The sequence below is a fragment of the Macaca thibetana genome, chromosome 5 (assembly GCF_024542745.1).
Source record: "Macaca thibetana thibetana isolate TM-01 chromosome 5, ASM2454274v1, whole genome shotgun sequence".
Classification (NCBI taxonomy): domain Eukaryota; kingdom Metazoa; phylum Chordata; class Mammalia; order Primates; family Cercopithecidae; genus Macaca; species Macaca thibetana.
Genome location: NC_065582.1, coordinates 58,368,196 through 58,378,829, shown reverse-complemented (window position 1 = coordinate 58,378,829; position 10,634 = coordinate 58,368,196). Strand labels below are relative to the sequence as shown.

The 10,634-nt window shown below is 31.3% G+C and overlaps 1 non-coding gene across 1 annotated transcript; it reads left to right on the top strand.

Annotated features, from left to right (window-relative positions):
• Positions 1-9,933: 9,933 nt before the first annotated feature.
• On the top strand, positions 9,934-10,040 carry LOC126955935 (U6 spliceosomal RNA). The gene has a single exon (XR_007726197.1). It is a non-coding gene; the product is annotated as a U6 spliceosomal RNA (small nuclear RNA).
• Positions 10,041-10,634: the final 594 nt, after the last annotated feature.

The following is a 10,634-nucleotide window of genomic DNA, read 5'->3' as shown; positions in this document are numbered from 1 at the left end:
ATGAGAATTAGTACAATACAAGAATTCTGGCATAATACTAAAAGGACAGCTTAGTACGATTATGAATAATTCTTGGTAGGAGAATTGAGCCATTTGATGCAATACAATAAAAAACTTGGCTTGCAGACATGGTTATTTGCATTGCTGGAAGTAGATTAGCAATTCTCCCAGAAGGAAATTATTTTTAGAAAGTGTATGATAAAAATAGTAAAGAATTGAATAAGTTAATGATTCATTCAGCAACTCTGGCAATGCGGCATAATCTATAGGTTACATATGTGTTTAGGTAAATAATAAAGAAACTGGGGATACCAAGTTGAAGGAGAAATAGAAGTGTTATATTATTCTTGCAGAAAAAAAAATATATTCCATTCAATTTAATAATTGAAGCAAATGCAGCAACAAGACCTGATGTCTATCCATTGATTAGTGTACTTAGTTTTCAAATAGAATGCCACAGATAAATTAATGTAAAATTGATAAATGAAAAAGAAAAATGCCTGAAAAGAAATAAACGTGTGGCAACAATAAATCAACAAATTGCACTTCTAATGAGGACATAGAAATAATAGAAAGAAAGGGAAACTATGGAATTTAAGAATACAATAAGTAAAATTTAAAAATCAACTAAGGTAAACCAACTTTAGATTCGTAATGTCAGAAAAGAATTGATAAATAGAAATTGACATTAAAAATGTGAAATACAGAGAGAAAAAACAAGTTTGAGACTAAAAAATAAACAGAACCTCGCAGACCTGTAATAAAACATCAAATATTTTAGCATAATTGCAAATGGAGTCCCAGAAGATTGAAAAAAAAATAGAGAAAAGTAACTTTGAAATCCATTTTTCTCTTATTTTGTTTATTAATGGTTAATAAGCATGTGGAAAGATGTTCAACATCATTATTAATTAGGAAAATAAAAAATCTCCAAGAATATATTTCTGTATATTATTAGAATTGTTATACAAACAAGCAAACAAAGTAAAGCTGTAAAGAAACTCAAATCATTCTATTATTCTGAGGTTAATATAAAATTGCACATACATTTCAGGAACAGTTAGCTTCTTAAAATGTTAAATATAAATTTACCCTACAACCAAATATATATCCAAGAAAAGACAAGTACGTAAGTGTTTAGAAAGTGTTATTGACAATAGTCGTAAAAGTGGAAACAATTCAAATGCTCTTCAACTTGTGGAGGGATAAATAAAATGTGATATATCAATACAATAAAATATTATTCAGCAAATTAAAAGGAGTAACTACTGATACACAGAACAACTCAGAAGAATCTCAAAAATATTATGAATGAGTAAGGAAACTCAGATCCAAAAGATTACACATTGTATGTTCCATTTATATGAAAGCTTTAGAAAAGATAAATTAAAAGAAAAAGAAAACAGATAAGCTCTTGCCTTGAGCTAATAGGAGAAGCAGGGGTTAAGGAAAATTAATACAAGGGAACTTTTGGGGTAAGGAAATATTCCAAACCGGAACTGTGTTTTTGGTTGCACAACTCTACAAATGTATTAAATCATTGAATTTTAAACTTATGATGGATGAACTTTATGTTTTGTAAATCATCCATCAATACAACTGTTAAAAAGTACTGAAATCACCATTAATCAAGAGTATGAGGTCTAAAAAATGGCATTGTCCATGGAGGATGGCATTGCAGTCATAGCCTGTGATTATCCCTGTAGTATACAACATGTAGGAGACATAAAAGCAGTGTTAAATTATTTTAACCTTCTTATTGCTATTACACATGGAAGGTGAAGAGCTGGTGAGTCTTGAAACCGCATACAATGGGCGGTAAAAACAGATGACCATTCCAGAGGAAAGCACAGATCTTTTATTCAGGAGCAAAATACATTTGTTTAAAATTACAGATACAGTTCTATAGAATTATTATATACGGTAATTCAATTTTCCTTAAAAGGATCACGAGAGAAACTTGCTATGTGTTATAAATGCCTCAGCATGGTTCTGAGGTTAATGTATATTGGCTGTAGATAACTGAAGTTAAAACAAATGTCAGAGTTCATTGTGGCCTGATTCCTCTCATTCAAGGTAGAAAAGGTCCTAAAAAATAAGAAATTTTTGTCTAATTAACGCAGCAGAAAATATTCTTACTTTAACATAGTTTTTCTAAAGAATATTAAGACCATCATATACAATGTATGCATTGTATATTTTCGCTCTTTCCAAGCAGAAAGCCAGAAACTGGACAAAACACTCATTTTGTCAAACCATTTTATTGCTTCATAGGGACATATTGTACTTATTGCCACTGTAGGTCCAAAATTTTTCTTATTTTAAATACTGAAATTGTCCTTGTCTTTTTTTTTTGTCCTTGTCTTCCCATATTGTAGAAAACGATTTGTTTAAGTTTTCTTGATAGGCTTCTGCAGATGACAGAAAATGATATCAACTTGTTTATTACAGAAAATATTTTGTCATAATCTGAGTTTGAATATAGATTTATTAAACATGTTCAGTTGTCTATGCCCAGGGAAGAAAAAAGAAAATCAAATAAATATGTGGGTTTCTGAGTATGTGTATATATTACCATCAGGAGACACCTGCCAGCAATTTTATTACACACTCCACAAATATTTTTTTATACGCTGGTCAGTTATGGCTGCTCAATAACGTTTAAATATATTTTACAAAGAGATATGGAAGACACTGCCAACTGACATGAAACTCAACTAAATAATACATTTTAGATTAAAAGCCATCTAGGTACTATAATTGCTCAACATAATGCAACTTAATAGAAAACTGTCAAGCTAGTGCAGCAAAAATAAAATAAATAAATAAATAAATAAATAAATAAAAAATAAAACAGACAACAGGTGTATTTATGCAAACTGTAGTGCAGAGAATGGATCATGTTAGAGAATTCATAGAAAATATGTCTGATTACTAAAAAGGAAGCTCTTTTGATAGGCTATGGCTTATTTTAGGGCAATTAAATACTGAACTAGAGTTGTTAAAGTGTATTTATTAACATCTAAACTATGAAAGGGTCAGTAGATAGACAGTAATTCATTTGTCTGGTAACAATTTCTCCAGTGCCAGTAGTAACAGGCTCTTGACTGCATCAAGAAACAAAAGAGATATATAAAGAATTATATGCAGTCAGAAATTCCTGAGTAGTACTCCCCCCCCACCACAATATATATATATATATATATTTTATTTCAGGTAATGCTGAATCACAACCACATCTGTAGAAAGAAGTAAGCACACTTCCAGAGAGTTCAATCCAGAGGTTCAGCATTTGGGCAGGTTTAGGAGATGAATCTTGGAAAAAGACTGGTAAAGTGCCTGAAAGAAATATCCTCAGCAATTCCTGACATAAGAGAACATTGATTAGTAATGCAATCCTCATTTACCACCAAGAAAGAAGAAAACAGTCCTGCTCTTTGCAAGGGATCAATGAATCCATGGGGGGATAGTGTGAAAATTTTATTTTATTTTTCTTGTTTTGGGCTTGGCTGACAGCAGGCCACAATAAAAAAGTTGGGGAGATACATTCAGAACAAGAGTTTAGATTTGGTGCCCAGAAGTTGATTAATTTGGGTATAGTGAAGGGGCTAAACACTGTGCATATGTTCATTCCCTCTTACTGCTAAACCCAATTCCACCAGCCATCAGTATGAGACAAAAGACAACGAAAAGAGAGACAGTCATCCAGAGGGGCACGAGACTTAAAGGGAACCAGGTTCAGGAAAAGGGAGTGGGAAGTGACATGATCCACACAGGACATGGTTTCTTCATGGACTATGGATGGGCTGTGTTGCTGAGTGAGAAAACCTGAGCCAGTCATAAGAGAAGGAAGAACCCTCACTTGAAAATCACCTTCCCAATTAATAGTTTGAGAGTTCTGTGCCTATAATTTTTGTTATCTTTTTTGGGGGGAAAACAAAACACATTTAGAAAATCAAAGACAAGGCAATATTAGGGAACAATAAGCAAAGACGAGGATATAGAACAATTTTATATTTTAGGGTCCATGCACTAAAATAAGAAGACCAATTAATATTCTCACGTTAAGCACTGACCTTAAAATATATTGTTGCCAGAGAAAATAAATTATAAAATGAGATTGAACTATAAGAATGGTTATTGTTTTGTATTGGCATACACTTTATTTCCTTGACTTGATTCCTTTTTATTATATAGAGGCCCTTTTTATTTCTGATTGACTGAAGTACATGGAAGATGACAAATTCACTATACACTGGAATTAAGTGTTCTATGATTAGGACTGCAACACAGAAAAAGTTTAAAAGCTTGAGAAAATTTAGTAACATGATTTATTATTGTATGGGCAATAATATGGGCAAGGCTAGGCCTGAATGACATATAATTTCTAAAATATCATCATGTTAATAAGATAGTGGTTAATTTTTTGTTCTGCCACTGTCTCTCCTCTACCATATAGGTAAGCACTCTAGAACACTTGACCTCCAAGGCTGCCAGTAGGTGAGGGAGAGGAAAGATATTCCAAAGATGATTTTATGGCTTGTGCATGGAAAAGGTATGAATCATGTCTATCAACATCTCACTAGCTAAGACAGAGTTATATGACTATCCAACAGCAATGGAAGCTGGAACATGTACTAACTTGTGTGCCTGTGAAGAAAAGAAAAGGCACATTGGTGAGGAGCAAGAGCATTTCCAGTTACAGCTATTTTAGAAAAATGTTTGGTTTTAAGAAAATAGATATATAAACATCATATAAAGTTTAACGGTATATTTTAGTGGAAATTTGGAGCATAAGTAATTGAGCCACAGTAACATTTTGAGTTATAAATTAATGTCAGAGTTTCCTTAATGTTAAAATCACACCAATTCTGCATTCTTTAAGCACAGATAAACAAGCAACTCACATATTATCCTTGGATTCCTTCCACAATATTTTCAGGAATTTCCCGCTAGTAATATTTTTGTCCAAAAAATCCCATTCTACCACTTTTATGCCATCTTTCTCTACTACTGGAGCACAGCACCTCTGGCTGCTTCTGTGTTTTTAATTTCTCTTCTGCTCTCTTGCTCATCATAATTCCATTCTGTAAGTCATATTTTCACGCAGTGGTAATTTGATTTTGGGAAAGAAGCAAATATCTTTCAAAACTGTCAAAAGTCCATGTAAATCAGGTTAGTACTTAACAAAGAAACAATAAAAGCTGGGAGGATACCAGATGTACAATTCTATGGACAACCTAACTTGCCACTGGTGTTCAAATTCTAAAATCCTGCACTCATTCCCTGCTTCACTAGAGCAGGGCACCATCACTGATTGGAAGAGAGAATGGTGCACTCTCTGAGTCCACCCTCATATCTCTTCACATGGAAATCTTGTCCTCCAGCTTTTCCTATCTCTGAAACAAGAACAGAAAATTTTCTCACATTACTCTGTTCAAGATAATTCTATGCTTCCTGAAACCAAAATATACCAGGACAACATGTTGTACATAGCGTTCAATAATTGATAAAGTGGAGCAGAATAATCCCTGAAGATAGAGGTGTACATCCAAACTTTTGGCCTCCCTAGGCCACGTTGGAAGAAGAAAAATTGCCTTGGCTCACAAATAAAATACACTAACACTAACAATAGCTGATAAGCTAAAAAAAAAAAAAAAAAAAAGAAAAGAAAAAGAAAGAAAACCTCAACAAAATCTCATAATGTTTTTAGAAAATTTACAAATTTGTGTTGGACTGTATTCAAAGCTGCCCTGGGCCACATGTGGCCCACTTGTTGAACAGGCTTCCTTTGAGAGGAAAAACAAACAAACAAACAAAAAACTTTCAATAATTTTTAAGAAGCATAGATCTATTAACAAATGTATTAATAAATTATATTGTTACACATCCTAGACAATGTCTTTATTATTAGATTTCTAAACAATTTTAAGAATGTTCTTATTTTGGTTATTTTTACATTTACCTACAACTTAAAAGTGACACACTTGGAAATGAAAATTTAGTGAAATAATTTCAAAGTCTAATAGAAGTGGCAATGTGATGAAATGCTCTACATTAAATAAAATATTTTTTTTATATTTGCAAATCTATCTTAATATCTATAGGTTGTTGAAACTATATTTTATTGAGTAATATTCTTATATATTTCAAAACATCCTATATATTTAATCTGCAGCAAAGTTTATAAAGAAAATCATAGCAATAACATATTTTATAAGAATAAAAAATCACAATTTTGAAATTTAAAATATGTTCAACATAATTATAAGAAAACAGATTTGAATAGCAACAAGATTATTTTTATTCTGGGGAATAATTTTGTATTATATAAATGGTTATAAGATTTATGAAATAAAGTATCAGTTTATTCAATATATCAATATGAGATTCAAAATTTGTGGACTATATCTCAAACATCAAGCTTAATAATGAAAGATATTTCAACTGTATATTACAATGTACTTTTGAAATTCTAAAAGAATATTGGCTGGTAAAGGTACCTGAGTAAAAATCTATTACATGCCATTTTTATAGTAATAGATTACGGGTGAGTAGTTCATTTGACAACAGCCCCAGTCATCAATATTCTGAATACGATGTAGCAAACAAAATTGAAATGTTAGAACAAACAGTCCAATAATGTATTATTCTTTTATTTTTATTAAAAATTCAGCTTAATCAAAAAATAAAACAGCTGTCTTACATTTTCTGATAATTTGTAAAAGTATTGCAAATATTTATTTTCAAAAAAGTTACACATGGTTATACTTAGTGATTATAGTCATTAGGTTCTATTAGTTGGATTATATGCCAAGCATTGTGTCTAAAGTTTAATTCTTTACTTGAGTATTTTATTCTTAAATATTTTAGTAGGGCTTAAAAATGTTTGCTGTTTAAATACCTGGTTTTATATTGTGTTTCTTGCCATGACCTTATATAGTTTATCAGATAAATCTTTCTATCTGATGCCTGAACCATGAGAGGTGAGTATAATATTAATGAGCTGTTTATCTAACCTGTTATTCGATATCCTCTATTTAAATCACCATTTAAGAAATATAATTTAAAACATAAATTTAAAATAAATTTCCCTAAGTACTAATATGTCTTATTTTCCAGTAAACTACATAGCTTCCTAAGCATAGTATTGAGAATAATAGTGAGTTAAAATTATCATTTTTTGTATCTAATTCATAACTACATAATTTTGTGGTATTTAATCAAATTATTCAACCTGATCAAGACACAATGTCTTCATCTAGAATTAATAATAGTATACATATGGTGAAGATTTGGTAAGTTTTAAATTTAAAACAGTATGTGATAGAACTCTCTAAATTTCAAATACGAATTCAAATGTTAGCAATTATCATATTTGTAATAAATTAAATGATTATAGTTTGCACCAGGCATCAATGAATTGAAGTCCAGTCAGGCTGCTTGTTTCAATCAATAAAATTTAATTGGAACATTGTCATGCCAAATTGTTTACATATTGTCTCTGATTGCTTTCTTGCTACAAAGGCAGAACTGAGTAGTTACAGCAGAGACCATGCAGCTTGCAAAACTGAAAATATTTACTCTCTGTCTGATTATGAATTAGTTTATTAACCTCTGATTTGTGCTATTAATTATGTAAATGTTTTAGTTTTTGTCATCAAGACTGCTGGACTTATAAATGCCATTAAAACAATAGTGTCTTATGAAATATTAAACCTTCATAAATTCTTATGTCCTATTTTTAAAACCTTCAATTATTACATTGATCTATAAGTGTGATTGTTTTATTACTTACAACATGTGACTCAGATATCACTGTTAATTAGCATGTATTTCATCACAAGTTCACAGATTTTTTTAAGGTTTGTTTTGTGTGTGTATTTGTGAGATTAATATAAAAAGATCATTGGTGCTTCTTTCTATTCTTATAGGCATGGATGAATGTAACCAAGTTAATAGCATATACATATATAAATATAAATGTATAAACTTATATATTTATACCTATATATCAAATGTCACATATCACATATCATTCGCAGATAGACAGATAGTTATATATGAATATTTTCATGTTTCTGCTGGGAAGTTTTAGTTAAGACTTTAATTTCTGAATTAATTAATTAATTAATTAATTTATGTATGTGCTTACCTTCTTATTTTTGTTTCCAGGGCTGAGGATGGTAGTCCCATCTTCACCTATTTTCTCTTCTTGTCTTCAGTGATACAACTGTCTTCAGGCACTCACACTGCTTCCTATGTATTAAGGCAGCATAGATATCCTATAAGGGAACTGAACATGATGGGGAAGCTGGTTGTTCACCTTCATCTAACTTTTTACAGTGTAGAAACAATGAGTTGGTGGAAAATTTTCTGCACCCTTGGTGCTGGGCAGAATGAGCGTGCGAGCGTTATGGATGTGGAAGTCCAATTCACTTACCACCCGCTCAGAGATTTTCACTTCTCTGTGACCCCACAAACTATCCTTTCTTCATTTTGAGCCCTGAGTTATTTCTGGTGATAAACTCAATGTTGTTTATTTGGTTTTGGTTTTCTTTGTGGAGAGAGAAGACAGTTTTCTTCTATGCTGCCATTTTGGAACCCTGAATTTATTTTATTAATGTTCTTCCATTTGAGTTGAGTTGTGAAAATGTTTGGAATCTCTTACTATTTTATATGCAAAGTACATCTATGTACTTTTCTATAGTCAGTTTTGCTATAATCAGTTTGTGCTCTAGCACAAAATATAAGTTCTTATGCAAGACTGTGCACTGAGAAAACTAGGGGGCTTATGGAATAATGTTAAAAACTTAGAAAAACACATTTTTAAAATGCAGAATCCTAATTAAGTGTCCCAGAGTTTTACATATGATCATTTTTTAATAAATCCATAATATATAGAAAATACTTGAAGTTTACCTGTGGAAGGATTACAGGTTGTGAGTTATTCTGAAGTGATGGATGGATGATAATCTGAAATTTGATGGAGTGTTATGCTGTAAGACCATGTGACACAATGGCAGTGGTAGATGTTTAAGAGGTATGGTGTGTATATTTGTGTCTATGTGTGTCTGTGAATTGATTTGGTTGTGAGCAATTTTCCACATTCATTTAATTTCCCACACATGAAATAATGCATAAGCAAATGTGAAATGTGCATTATTCTAAAATTGTTTATTAGTATATCAATTGCCTCAGAATAAATTTGTATTTATAAGCAAATGTTACAGCAGAGCTTAATACACATGGAGACCATTTCTCAATCTTTTCTTGTTTATGCTAGTAAACTGTGATACATCATACAGATATGAACATCTTTCTTCTTTACTTAAGCCTACAGTCTGGAAAAATTCCAAGGCATGATGTCCCAGATTGCCTTATCCAAAGTCTTTACTTCCATACTATCCAGCAACTAAATAGTCTCCTAAGCAGAATAAATCCCTTTGCCCAAAATGAAAAATAATGAGAATTTAAAAAGCCATAATAGCAAGTCTTTGAGAGGACCCAGTCTGTAAGATCACAATTTTCATAGCTAAACAAAATAAATCTGTTATATTCCAGTTTCATTGATTTTTCTCTATGATCACATATTATTTATTATTTCTCTATATCTATAAATATTTATTTGGTAGAATAGTAATTACAAAGTTAAGTGGTGTATTAAAATTATATATTGTATTTGCTACAAAAATAAACATTAATTTACAAAATTATATTGACATAAAAATATACTGTATCAGCATTCTTACAAAACTCATAAAGTTTGTTTTAAAAAAAATCTTGTCCACACTGTGCCCTCTGTTACACAATTTGGTGAAAATAAATTTCTGGAATGTTTAGAAAAATTTCTCATATCCCCAATGTTAGCCTCACATTTGTTCTTCCCAAATCAAATTTAGAGAATGAAATGATGAATAAAGAATCAAAGTTGTGCTCACTTTGGCAGCACATATAATAATATTGGAATGATACAGAGAAGACTAGCACGGCTCCTGTACAAGGATGACACATAAATTCATGAAGCATTCCATATTTTTACACCAATAGACAAGCAGAGAGCTAAATTACGAATGAAATCCCATTCACAATTGCTAAAAAGAGAATAATATACCTAGGAATACAGCTAACAAGGAAAGTAATGGGCCTGTTTAAAGAGAATACAAATCACTGCTCAAGGAAATAAGAGAGGACATAAACAAATGGAAAAACATTTCATGCTCATGGATAGGAAGAATCAATATAGTGAAAACGGCCATACTGTCCAATGTAATAATAGATACAATGCTATTCCCATTAAACTACCATTGACATTCTTCACAGAATTAGAAAAATCTAATTTAATATTCATATGAAACCAAAAAAGAGTCTGTGCAGCCAAGAACATCCTAAGCAAAAAGAACAAAGCTGGAGACACCATGCTACCCAACTTCAAACTATGCTAAAAAGCTATGGTAACCAAAGCAACATGGTACTGGTACAAAAACAGACACATAGATCAATGGAACATAATAGAGATCTCAGAAATGAGAACAAGCACCTACAACCATCTGATCTTCAACAAACCTGACAAAAACAAGCAATGGAAAAAGGATCCCTGATTTAATAAATGGTATTGGGAAAACTGGTTAGCT